The following is a 12,133-nucleotide window of genomic DNA, read 5'->3' as shown; positions in this document are numbered from 1 at the left end:
CCCGTGATCTCCACGGATCTTCTTATGTCTCTACCTCCATCACTGAGATTACAAGTACTCATGGTCATACCTGGATGTATTTATGTATATATGTGTGTAGTTATTATTTAACATGGCTGCTGGAAATTACAACTTAGGTCTTTAAGCTTATGGGTAAAGCGCACTATTTCCCCAATTCTGCAAGTTTCTGGTGACACAAACATTTAGTGTGCTGCCTAGGTCTTTGAGAAATCTTTTAGTAACTTAGGCACATTGGTGAAAATCCACTGCAATTAACAATTTCGTAGCAATGGGTACATCTGATATTTTATTTCAATAGCTTCGGAGACAACCTCTCACCAAATCCAGCGCCTCCTAAAGTCTGATATGTCTAAGTATTGCTCAAGGAGACTTGATAGAATGTAGCTACAAATGTCACATGCCCGAGGAAAGCTCCTGGTTGATGCTGAGGCATATAGACAACATGTTAAATGGCAAAATGTTATTCCCGTAGGCAGGAAAGAACAAGGAACCAGGAATCTCCACTATACCTTTGTGGACTAGAGATTAGAGAAACTCCACTGCAGCTCAAAGGGTTTGAGTTAAAGACAAGAAAAAAAAATGATGGCTATAAAATACGATTGGAGGCAGTTATGGAGGAAGCTTGTATATAACCAGGCACAAGATGGGCCTCCAAGTGTTTGGGTTGTTGTTCTGGTAATTAGTCTAAACACTTTTTCCAGGGTCCAGATTCATCTAGTTAGTCTCTAGCCATTGATCCAATGACCTCACTGAGAGCTCAATCTCCATCTGTATATGTGCTGCACAGATTCAATAGCAATATAGATGTCTATATTTAATTCAATTAAAAATAAAGTTTCAGAAAATGGCCCTGATTTGCATCCCTAATTTCTATTCAACTTTCCCATTTTAGGACACAGTGAGTGTTGACTGTGAGGACGAAGATGCTTGCCAACCCAGTCCCATTTTAGTGACAGCAGATTCTGGATACTTATGTCTCCTATCGCTGTACAATATGGCCTAATAAAGTTGAGCCAAAGAGACTGGATTTCATTTCAGAGGAAAGGGTTTGGTCGTAAAGTTTTGCTTTCTGGCTGAACAGAGCCATTGCAGCCTCAAGCATAAATTGTGCTGGGTTTAGGCATCAGGGTGATTGGGAAGCCAAATGGGTTATTTGTGAGCCAGGTATCAAAGGCAGAGTCACAGGTTTATTGTATACTCATTGTTGTTTGGACAATCTCTCCCAGTTAGAGAATATTTTCACAGGAAGTTCGAAGTGACTACTATGCAGCTTCCTAGAGTAGGTTTCCAGCCTCATCTCAAAGCCTTCTGATTCAGAGAGTCGAAGTAGGCATTATACAAATTACCGAGGTATTTAGCTAGGGCTAGCAATTTTCATTTGGGAGCACGGTAACGACAATTCTGAGTACCCACTGATTGGAGAAACAGAAGAGAAAGTGCCTAAGTCTGGGAAAACTCTGGCTTCAAATCCCATCCTCCATGAGCCTTGGCCAAAATGCATAACCTTGCTTACCTGAAAAATGAGGTAGCACCAGTGCTTGCCTCTAAGAAGGTGGTTCAAACAAGGTGATACATAGAGCCACAGAGCCGGGAAATGCATGTGACACGGTCACACTGCATCATTTATTGAGTGTCACTTGTAGATGTTCTACAAATGTCAGTGGCCATTGCGGGTGATAAGTAACAGCAATGATGGTGATGCTGGTGGTAATAAGATTATGAGGACGTTTCTATTGTTCAAATGAATGTAAGTCAGTGAGGTCCTGGGCCTGTGACTCATGACTTTTCATTATTTAGCTACTGCTAGAAAGGGCTGGAATAACACTGATCATTGACTGGTCCTCCGAATTAAGGAGGAACACGTTCAAACTCTGCAGAGGTGCTTCTAACCCTCCACAGATTTTCCTAATGGCCCTGACCTCACATGGTGTTGAGAGAGGACTTAGGAAAAGATGACAGGCAGTACCAAAACAGGAGACAGTGTGTGCATAGCCCCATTAAGATGATGCAGGATGCCCCAATCTAGCCTTCTTCTCTGCTAAGAGCAGTAACCAGGGAAGGCCAGCCTAGGGTTCCAAAGGAAGCACGGAGCTAACAAGTCCTTGACAAATGAGATAGAATGAATCTAAGCTTAGCTATGATGCCTGCCCTTACTCTCAATAGGTGCTTCTTCTGTCTTATCCCTCATATCTCTATGCAGTGACCTTAGACCTTACATCCAGCTTTTCTTCCTCGGCTCATGTTGAACTAAAACCCAGCAACTCTTCACCTCACATGACTGGGATGCTCATAAATCAGCAAATTCCCAAACACTGTAGGTATGGTTATGTTCCAATGTAAGTATATATATATATATATAGTTCCAATGTAAGTATGTATGCATGTATGTAGTTAGGTGGGTAGGTACCTATAAATGTGTGTGTACGTGCATGTAGAGAGACAAGGGGATAACTTTGGACATTGTTACTCAGATGTCACCTACATTTTTGAGACATGGTCTCTCAATGGCTTAGGACTCACCAAACATCTTGACTAGCTGGCCACCAAGACCCAGGGTCTCCACTTCCCCACAGATGTGGTTGTAAAGCAGATGCTACCATGTGTGTGTCCCCAACCCTATTCCTTCCACATACATACTATCTGCAAGTATGTCTTTGCACTGTGAGTGTGCAGTGCCCGAGAAAACAAAAGAGGGCATTGGACCTTCAGGACTGGAGTTACAGACGGTTGGGAGCTACCACACAGGGTCTGGGGATTGAAGCCAGGTCCTCTGGAAGAGCAACCAGTGCTCGGAAATGCTGAGCCATCTCTCTGGCTTCTATTTCCCTTTTTAAAAACTTGATTCTAGGGCTTAGAACCAGGTGCTCATCATTGCTTTACTTATGTAACTATCTCCTGTGTCCCCAAATGCTATTATTTTTATTAAATTCATGGTTGGCTGCATTTTTAAGAGAGGCTGAATACTACAAAGAATTAAAAATTAATAAAAATTAAAAAAAAAAAAAAAAACAGCTCTGGTCAGCAACTTCAGCCTTTTCCTCTCAGCTAAGGTTTGCAGGGTAGCCAACTGAAGCCTCCTTGAAAGCAAGGGAGAAGATATCTATTGGCTACACGCTTCTTGGAAAATTCAAGACTCAATCAACCCTCTCACCCTAGTAGATTCTAGAGTCTTCTAGCCAACGATAAATTTCATGCCTCCTGAGAAAGTTCTAAGGAACATATTTTTCTCCCCTTTGTGTCATTTCTAGGGAGGTTTTTAGCACATGTTACAGTTTAATATGCCTAGTTTAAACTGCCACTCTGGCCTACATCCTGCAGCTGGCATCCCATGAGATGAGGTGGAGAACTTGAGATGATCCTATCCAACAAGCAAAGTTTATTTTATCCCCGAGGCTCACATGAGCAAGTTCAAGTGGACACTGTACTTCAATGATGGGGTTGGGTGTGGGAGATCACACCCATCTCTTGGGCAGGTGGTTCATTCTGACACAGTTATTTTTCTCTGCCAGTGGCTGCACCTGCTGGATACGGTCTCATTAACATGGAGGAAAGGACACTCAGGAAATCTCCACTGGTTCACAGTCTTGGAGGAAGGCCAACAGACTTGGTTTTTTTTTTTTTTTTTTTTACCAAGTTAGTACACAGATAAAATCATGAACACCTCAGGAGGTTGGGGACTGACAGAAAGGTTAAGGGGTTTACGCTGCTGAGCCATGCTGCTGGCTGAGAAAATGCACTCTGTCAGAAAATTTTTCAAGTCTGTTCCTTCCCACAAAGAATGTAAAGAACCTCACTTAATGTCAGTCATTTATGAAAATGGCGGTGACATAAGAATGTCAGCATTATAGGTAGAGATGTTTTATGCCACCTTGGAGCATAGTTAGCTATCAGGCTTTGTCCCTTATCCTTTCCCATCGGTGACTCAATGCTAACCTAGTCTCTAGTCTCATTGCAAGGACAAGTCTAAACAGGACTCACTGCTTCCTGCTCCCAAAATGGACAGAGTTTATGGACCAGGCATTAAAAGTTTTAATGCATTACTGATTTTCCATCAACCTTATGCTTCTCCTTTATTTCGCTGGGCAGGTAAAGATGAGAAACAGAACAAGGCACTCACCCTCACAGAAAAAAAAAAATCACACCCTAGAGTGGTCTGGTCACCTTTTCCACCTTGCCTATCTGCTTGCACAGTGCACAATATCCAAGAGGCCCACGCTTCACAAACAATTGTGAACAGAAAGACTGTGGGTTGCAGTGGTAAACTTAGACACCACCCTGATCTACAAATATAAATGCATAGAGAAACAGACCTATAGATAATCACAGTTTGGCTAGATACCCAATTCCATTCTGAAAAGGGTACCTACCATTTCTAGATCTTTTTTTTTTTTTTTTTTTTTTTTTTGCTAATATAATACAGGGAAATGGAAAATACCTATAAGTAATGAATCTGGCCTTCTTATGGTAAACAAATATTATATGATACAGGAAAGTAAAGCGTTGAGCTTCTTAGGAAAGGAAAAGGAGTGGACCTGCTGTCCTAAAGACAAGCGCTACAAATGTAGAAGCTAAGAATAAGCTCAGGGTCTCACGGTTTGAACGAGACAAGATGGAACCAGAGCTGTGTGCACAGACAGTAAACACAGGTCCTGTGAGAGCTGAAGATGGCCATGAATGTGTACCCAACGTCAGTCACCATGATAACCTAAGGAGACATGACATTTGGGCTTGAGTCATTGAATCTCTGCAGTTGAATCTGACAAAGATAGAACAGGGGCTGTACACTGTCAGTTATGGACATGCTCTTCCCTGAAGAAAGTGAAATTCCAGGCTAAGCTAGAACATGAATATATCCAGAACTTCAAAATACTATAAGCAGATTTTAAGAGGGTGGGCGTTGACAAAATAATTCCTGTGCATAAATTAGTAAAAGAAAAATTTTAGGATGATTTTGAATTCCTTCAAGGGTTCAAGAAGTTTTTCGATGCAGACTAAGATGGAAAACAGAATGGTCCTATAACTGCCAGACAAGGTCAAGAAACTGCAGTGGCTCCTTCTCTTGGCACTTCAGCTTCAAGTAAAGCAAAGAAACCTCTCTGCTCTGGTAGTGCAGCCCCACAGAGACACATTGCAACACAGAGGATTACTGCAGCTCCAAAGGCTGGTCCCAGGATGGTTTGAAAGGATCCTGCTGTGGGCAATGGAGATGATGAAGCAGCTGAATTGGAGAAGCAGGTCACAGTATTGAAGCTTACCATTGAAGATGGAGGAGAGAGACTTCTACTTTAGAAAGCTAAGGAACATCAAACTGATTTGCCAGCAGAAAGGGGGGAAATGGCCCTGTACTGCAGAAGATTGTAGATATTCTTTATGCCATGGACCAAGGCTTTGTGATACCTGATGAAGGGGACCCACAGGAGGAACAAGAAGAGTATTGAGCAGCCTGGACCAGCAGAGCACCATCCAAAGTCTTCACTCCAAATCATGTGCTTAACTGTTAAATTCTCCCTCTGCTTAATCTTAGAGGATTCACTGGTTTCTTTTCATAAGCAAAAAGTACCTCTTCTTCAAAGTGCACTTTGCAGAAGTCTCACCTTTTCTGATGAGTTCAAGTTAGAAGCTTTTGCCTTGGAGCAGAGCAGTCTTAACATCTAGTTGGTTCACGGGGGAGCAAGAGGCCAACCATGGAGTTCTTCATGTGGATGCTGGTCACACTGACTGATAGAGAACTGGGTTTACAGTACATGAGGTGACAACCTCTGAAGTAAAGAGACTGAACTGAATCCTAAACTAATGTGAGATTCTGGCAGAGAATGTTTTACTAAATAAATACCTTAAGAGTGTTGGTTTTTTTGTTTGTTTGCTTTTTTAAAGAAGAAACACAGATGTTTTTGTGAGGACCTGTTGATGGTGTGAATATCACCCCAGTCTCATGTTGATGAACCCCTAGATCCCAGCTGTTGAGGATGTTTTGAAAGGTTGTCAAAACCTTGAGCTGTGAGACCTATCTGAAGAGGTATGTCACTGGAGTCTGTACCATCAGGGTCTTAACTGCCTTCAGATCAGTCCAGAGGATACCAGGGAAGCAGTGACAAATGCATCATTGGCTTGGAGATATTTCCAACTGTAGTCTTCGTCCGTAGACTCCTTGCTCTCATGTAATGTTCAGAGTCTTGACATAGCTGCTAAAGCATCCTGTCCAGGCCTCATCACATTTGCTTCAGGTATACTGTGTTCCCTACATCTTACCCAAAACTAGAAACTCAACTGTCTCTTTAGGAACTGTTCTTGCTTGCCCTGCACATGTAAAACAAAGAGAAGGTTGTCTTTTCACATTGCCATCTAGCATGTCAATAATCATTCTCTTTGGTGAACCCTTGAACTAATCTACCCTCTGCCAGAGGCTATGAATATCAAAACTTGACAAGCTTCTGGACGGGTGTCAGCAAGATAGCTCACAGTAGAACCATGTGAGATGGCTATTTCAACTGCAAACACATTTGGCTGACATAGAGAAAGGTTGGAATAACATTCAAAAGGTGCTGAGGTTAATTTAAGCATCCTTCCGCCAACTTGAAAAATGACACTCTGTAGAATCTTTCACCTGGGGATGTTTTTGTAGTTTTTACCATTAACTACTGCATGTATTTCATGGCAACAAGAGGGACACAGTCCCCTTAGTTGGTATTTCAAGGTCACAGAGATACTGCTGTCCTGCCTATGACTGTAATCTGTACTTGGAGATAGAAAGTAGATAAAATTAATTGTTTGAGTTAGAAGTACTACTTTTTATTTCTTCTGCATCCTTATGAACAGGTTGATTTTGCCCCTTTGACAAACAGCAGGCCTTTGGGCCCACTGAATTTACTATGTAAGAGGCCTTAGTATTCACTCTGCATGCTGTTCCCCCCTCCCCCACCATTGTAACCAAATACCCAATAGAAAAAGAAAAAAAAAAAAAAAAACAAACAGTGCATTTGCCATTGCTTCCCTTGGTATCCTCTACACTAATCTCAAGCCAATTCAAAACCTGTAGGTAGCTACAATACTGTGGACAGAGAATGCTCTAGAAGTCTTCATTCTGACTTCAAGGACAGAGAAAGGAATGAAATATACTTGAAAAGAAGGAGGAAAGTGAGTGCAGTTTGTCCATCCTTGCCAGCACTTCTTTGTGTGTCCTAAACCCAGGCCACCTAAAGGGAACAGTAGCCGGTATGACTGTGAGCCAGAAGAAGGTTGAAGGAGGTAGGAGAGTCTGTCACTGGATGTAGGTCCCAGGAGAGTGAAAGTGAAACCCCATTGCTTCTTGCCTCTCTCTCTACTAAGCAATGTCAAATGCAGACATGAATGTAGAAGGTCTACAATGAAGTGGAATATCCAAAATTTTACCATTTTCTGGCTAGACTGTCAAGGAAGGACTAATGGAATCTGATAATACTGCAGATATCAAAGAGAAAAATTCAGGGGAATAAGCCTCATGGAGCTATTTATGAAATCACAGGTTCACCCTAAGTTGTGTCTAGGAAGAACCTGCTCATTACAAAAGATACTGTCTTTGATAATTAAGCCATTATTCAGTCTGAGGCTGATACAGGACTGATCCAAACTGCCTAACTAAGACCCTAAAGTAAAGAACAAAACTAGAATTCACAAAAATGCGAAGAAGTCTGTGAAGCATGTGTAGCCTATATCAAACTGAATTAGATGCTGACCAAGACTTCAAAAGATTTGAGGATTGATAATAAAAGAATAAAAATGTCTAGGATACAATAAAAATTAAGACTAACAGTGGAAAAAATTGCAACCAAGCTAGCAAGGGAACATAGTTGTCAGGAGTCAGTATTTCCATGACAAAGGACACTAGAATGAGCGGACAATGTAGCAGTCACTGAAATGTTCTAAAGATCACATTTGTTTGATAGCAAGAAAGAGGAGAACGGAAAAGAAAAGAAAAAGAAAATCAAAGATAGAAAAATTAAAAGGCCAACTCCTTTATTACAGAAAGAAAAATAAAGTGGGAGAAGAGGGAAGGTGTCATAAATAAACAGATTTAATACGACCCATGGATTAACAAAAATTCAGAGTAGATTTCTTAAAAATGACCTATGGGGGTATAAAAGGAAATAATTTAGAATTTAATGATGTAGTTGGGCTCAAATAAAACCAAAAGGGAAAAGATATACATTTGGGGGTGAGGGAATAGTTAGGAGGGTAAGACTTTTCCATCAAAACACTACAAAATAAAAAGTTTAGAACCTATAGAAACTAATATCTAAAGTAGTCTTCCAGACAAAAGTAATACAGATAAATGGAGACAAAATTGCCCCAGAAAACATTAAATCCATCAAAACAACTCAATAGTATAAATGTTTACAGATTAAATGCCCCTAATCTAAATAACTCCAAAGTGCTCCAAAATCTGAAAAATGTGTAATGACATAACACTGCAAGAAAAGAAAAGGAAACCTACCTTCACAATACTCTTACATACAGAATTAATTGAGAACCGTGCGAAGTTGCCTTTGGGGCATATGTGCAAGATACATGTTGAATACAAGTGAATTCTGTGATTTGGTTTGAATCTTACCACCAAGGTAGCTCAGTATGTCTGTTCAAATATCTTAAAATTTTGGGAAAAATGTGAGACCCTATTGACCCCCACACTGGAAATTAAGCAACACATTTCTAAATAATCCATGGACCAAACTATTGTAAGATGAACCCATATCTGTATTAGTTTTCTCATGGCTGGGACAAACCTCCTGGCCAAGACAACTTCAAAAAGGAGGCATGGACTTGGGCTCACAGTTTGAGGGGATATAAATAAAACAGACGCCCTGACTAGTGGTTTGGCAGTTTCTTTTAAAGTTAAGCAGAAACTTGTCCTTATAGACCAACAATTGTATGTCTATGCAGTTGCTCACACAAACTTCCATACAAATATTTATATCACCCTTCCTTTTGATGGTCTTGACTAGGGTTTTTAATCTTCCTTTGATCCCACCCTCCAAACAAATATATCACCAAACTCCTTCCATATTTGGTTAAAGCACCTGACTTAAGCAGGAAATCCTTCTATGTGAAAAAGTGTCATAATCTCAGAAGACATACATTCCTGGGTCATTTTCACATTAAGGACCACATAGAAAAGAGGGAAGAACACGAGTTTCTTACCTTATTTTGAAATTGTATTTATGTGTGTGCATGTGTGCATTTGTGCATGCCTGCCTGCCTGCCTGCCTGTATGTACACCATTCAAGTGCTGTGGCCACCAAAACCAGAGGGTATCAGATACCCTGAAACTAGAGGTACAGACATGTTCTGAGATGCCTGATATGGGTGCTAAAACCTGAACCCAGATCCTCTGCAAGGACAACAGGTACTCTTAAATGCCATGCTGTCTCTCTAGCTTAGAAAACTGTTTTAATATTTATACTGCAATCGTTTGACTAAGTTGATAGAAAATCTAGGGTACCACCTTTGCAAACATTGCAAAGTAGTTTCTGTTTTTAGAAGCTATTGATCTGAATGTACACTAGCAGTGTTTGAAGTTGACACATTTCTCTAGGGAAAGCAGTATATACCAGTGAGTAGAGAGATAAACTAGCGCAGTTTGGTGAACTGCCAGGCCTGGCTCTACCATCCCCAACTACCTGGACAGACCAAAGTGAGAATTTTTAGTAACTTCTTGCTCTTGAAGAATGACAGAACTCAAGTCACTTGCTTATGATCAGACACAGTAGCTTCTTTGCACTTGTCAAAATTCCAGGTGTCATTCAAAAAAAATGCTTACTCTTCTGGTCAAGCAAAAATTAATTTCAATAAAAATGTTTACCTTGGCTGGAGGGATAAATGGCTTGGAGTTTAAAAGCACTAGATGCTCTTGCAAAGGACCCGAGCTCCGTTTCCAGCAGCTATATTGGGAAGCTCACAGCTATTTGTAAGGCCAACTCCAAGAGATCTGATACCCTCCCTCTGCTGAGCCTCTGCAGACACTGTAGTCACGTGGTCAAAACACAGTCAGATACACACAAAAGAATTAAGAACCAAAATGAAAAAAAAAATGTTGATAATTAAAGAAAAAGTTATAAAACTTATAGCCCCAAAAGGGCTCTGAAAACTGAGAGGAATCAGATAATCTAAAGTTCATGACAAAATACCAACCATATTCATCCTGTGGCAACTCCTGAGTTTGTACTCCTTCATTCAGAGTAGTTACCTGAAAGTTTGAAACTCCTCCTTACTACTCTGCATGGCCACTCTCGGCATGGCCGTCCCACTAACCAGTAGGCGTAAGTGAATCTGAAGTTACAGTCTGTATTTTCTGCTTAGATCATCCCTTACAGTGATATGGAGGGAGGAGGAAAGGAAGAGAAAGAGAGGAGGATGAGGCAGCTGGAAAAACGGGGAAGCCAGGCGAAGCCTGTGATGTCTAGGTGTACATAGGAACATATGCAATCAATTAAATCATTTCTGAAAAGGCTCAGCTTAGCGTCCACGGGCTCGATCAAGGAGATGGCCCTCGTTGCACAACAGTGACAACATCAAGGTCGATGACGGTGGCCAGGGAGAGCCACAGTTTCTCCCGGGTTGTCACATTAAGTCTTGACTGTTGTGGCTTTCGTGGCTCCACACACTCCCTGAGCATGGACCCGGAGTGTGTTATGTAATCTTTCTGCCCTGCCTTCCCCTTTGTTCGGTCCACGCCAAGAGCTAAATAAAAGAATCCATATGTGATTACAGCTATAAAACCAAAAGGAAAATATTAGATGAAAATGTAACATTTTGGGGTTTCTAAGTTTGTTTTACCTTTAATGCTAGGCAGACAGTTTACACAAATCATTTTGCTGCAAAGTAAAGAGTAATGAGTTAAATGTGTTCCCTGTCACCATTAATCATGTAGGTTTGCCTTTGACTGACCAAGCACATAAGACACATGAAATAACTTTCTAATCGTGTTAGAGGGAGGGGATAGGGGAGAATGGAGAGAGTGCCGGAGCTTCTTTATTTCAGAAGTTCCATTGACATTTTCTGGCAATCTTCTTACATGCTGCACGGCCTTCTCTTTGCTAATAATGTTTGCCTTGAGAATTTGTAAAGGTCTGAGAACTCCTTAATTCAATGTTCTAGAAATTACCAGGGCCATAGGGGAATGGAATTCCTGTTAATAGCTCACGGATTGCTTCTCTCTTTATTTGAAATAGTTTGCATGGAAGCTACTCAACTTTAAGTTGGGCATGAGAGATCGTGGGCAGAGATGGTGATGCTGGAGGGGCAACATCTTGTGGCAAGGCCTCTGATCTGGAGAGACTAAAGGAGGAAGGAAAGAAGAAGGGATACATGATGGTGCTGGCCCAAATGGGATATTGCGACTTAGCAAATGTCTTTCAATTTCAGGGTGTTTATTTTGATTTGTGAATTAAAACAACACAGTGACTATATTTTCTGGCAGTTGAGATGGTTTATAACCAAATCTAACCAGCCTCTCTGCAAGCCTTGCCAAGGATTATAAAGCTTTGCATTTCAAGCTTCCATGCAGAGACGAGGCTCTTTAATTGGGCCAGTGAACCACATACAGTAGCAGAGGAAGACATTTCAGAACCCAAATCATGCCGCATTGTAAGTCCCTGTTAGTCTGGGCCACACACCCAGCTATCTAAAACAGACTGGCTCGGCTAAGCTGAAATCTACTCATTCATTCATTCATTCATTCATTCATTCATTCATTCATCCATGCATTCAAGATGTATTTACTGAGCACCTGATACTGAGGTCCCTACAAGTAGCCCTGGCTTCCCAGTGCCTCCATTTTATGAAGGAAAAGAGAAATGAAGAAGAAACAATACCATGGCGGAGGAGTTGACAAATGGACAAAGCCAAGAGGGTGAAGGAGACTTGTATGTATGGAGTATGCAGGCCAGGATGATGAGAATTTCTCAAATTCAATTCTGCTATTTTACCACATGAAAATTTTCCTACTTTAGGGAGAGAAGAAACATCTACATCCTTCCTAGAGATCAGAGAGACATGTGACATCTGCTCCCTAAGAAGCCCGAAGAGCCCAAGAACATGTTCTAAACTTAGTTTCTTCTCGATTGTCATACAATTCTCC

General features: G+C 41.1%; 1 protein-coding gene and 1 pseudogene across 12 annotated transcripts in view; one reads left to right on the top strand and one right to left on the bottom strand.

The window, feature by feature from the left end:
* Window positions 1-12,133, bottom strand: part of KCNMA1 (potassium calcium-activated channel subfamily M alpha 1) — a 666,778-nt gene that overhangs the window by 165,003 nt on the left and 489,642 nt on the right. The gene's annotated exons all lie outside the window — the stretch shown is intronic.
* LOC308427820 (microtubule-associated protein RP/EB family member 1-like) lies at window positions 4,686-5,459 on the top strand (annotated as a pseudogene). The gene has a single exon. The product of its transcript is annotated as a microtubule-associated protein RP/EB family member 1-like (transcript).

The sequence above is a fragment of the Micromys minutus genome (genome assembly GCF_963924665.1).
Source record: "Micromys minutus genome assembly, chromosome: 12".
Lineage (NCBI taxonomy): Eukaryota > Metazoa > Chordata > Mammalia > Rodentia > Muridae > Micromys > Micromys minutus.
This window is presented reverse-complemented; position numbering and strand designations above follow the sequence as displayed.